This window comes from Silene latifolia, chromosome 11 (genome assembly GCF_048544455.1).
Source record: "Silene latifolia isolate original U9 population chromosome 11, ASM4854445v1, whole genome shotgun sequence".
Lineage (NCBI taxonomy): Eukaryota > Viridiplantae > Streptophyta > Magnoliopsida > Caryophyllales > Caryophyllaceae > Silene > Silene latifolia.
In genome coordinates, this window is record NC_133536.1 from 18276013 (window position 1) to 18277730 (window position 1718).

Here is a 1718-nt window from a genome sequence, read left to right on the forward strand (position 1 = left end):
AAGCAAATGTGAAACAAATTATACGAATCATGCGCACACCAATTCTTGATTGATCCTTATATTAAAGTCAATATTGTATTACCAACATTATTCAACGTGCAATTCATGGCTATAAAATTGCAAAAATTATACAGCAGGAGGAATTTATAAACCAATGGTTTCAGGCATAAAACAATGGTTTCATTCATAAAACCTAGAACAAATCAATCAAAAAAATGCTAATGATTTCATGCGTGAACAATGATGTGAACATGTGCCATTATTTTCAAACATACTCAAACGCACATGTACAACTTTGCATACACTTTAATGGTAAATTAATCAAATCTATAATGGCTCTGATACCAAATGTAAGATATACTTTATGATTTCGATAATGAAATCAGTCCCAAGATACAATATAGATTTGAATTAATTCAACCCTTTATACAATTAAAAGACGGAATAAAGACTAACCTTGATCCATGTCTTACAGACGCAATCAATTCAATAAGAAGTATAAGACGATTGATTCTCCTCCTTAACCCCTTTCTTTTACTGTTTCTTGATGATGGAGAAGAAACTGCCTTTCACTTTCAATGTACGTATGTTTGTGTATTTTGTCGATGAATCGTTTTTGTGTATGTTTTTTCTATCATGTAGATCCACTTATTTATATAATGAGCTACGTACATTTTCGCAAAAACAAACCCGATCGTACCTTTTCGTGAAAGACGACTTATTAAGGTAAGGTAAGAGGGAATAATAATTCCCGGACTTTAATTACATTAATCGGGACCGATCCATCACGATACCGTCTTTTATATTAAAGTCTCGTAATATTAATGTGAACTTAACTTTTATTAAAACCCGAAACACATAGGCCATACGAATATTATTAATTATTCTAACAGGATATTCATCCCACATCAGAGAAAAGGCACGAGAAAGTAAGGAGCCTCGTTTAAAATGCGATCCTCTCTTAGTGTAAAACCCACGCAGCCATGTAGTAAGCACAAAGCGAACTATTCTTTCGCCTTTTACTAAAGAATACCGTGTGCTTGCTACTTATAAGTGGCATACGTTTATTTTTGGAGGGGCTCCAGTAATGGAGCTCCCAACAATTCAATTGAAATTTCTTGATAATTACTCAATATAATTTTTGTTTATTTACTGTTATTGCTTAATGTCTTTAGTCTAATGGAGCTCCCAACAATTCAATAGTACTCTATAATTTTCATTTATTTACTGTTATCGCTTAATGTCTTTAGAGTTTAGTCTAATGGAGCTCCCAACAATTCAATTGAAGTTTCTTGATAATTACTCAATATAACAATTCAATTGGAGTTTCTTGATAATTACTCAATATAATTTTCGTTTATTTACTGTTATCGCTTAATTTGATGTCTTTAGTCTGAGCATTGGGCGTGGACGAGTGGTGCTCCTTGTTAGCTCATAGAGTGATCAAGTTTTTAGTCTGAGCACTGGGCGTGGACGAGTGGTGCTCCTAGTTAGCTCATAGAGTGACCAGGTTTTTGTAATTTGTACAGTTCATGGTGGTCCGACACTAAACCAAAAAATCGACTACCATTATAGCATCCGAAAATGTTTCCTTGCTTAAAACGTGTTCCACGTTCTACACTACTGAAATGTCTCCCGCTACCTTTTTTATGGTTGTATAATTTACTATGCTCAGAAAACATATTAATGAAATGTGGGTAAGGATGGAACTCATAATC

At 33.7% G+C, this 1718-nt stretch overlaps 1 non-coding gene across 1 annotated transcript; it reads left to right on the forward strand.

Moving 5' to 3' along the window:
• The first annotated feature begins 979 nt into the window (after positions 1–979).
• LOC141615446 (U5 spliceosomal RNA) lies at positions 980–1095 on the forward strand. The gene has a single exon (XR_012529868.1). It is a non-coding gene; the product is annotated as a U5 spliceosomal RNA (small nuclear RNA).
• Positions 1096–1718: the final 623 nt, after the last annotated feature.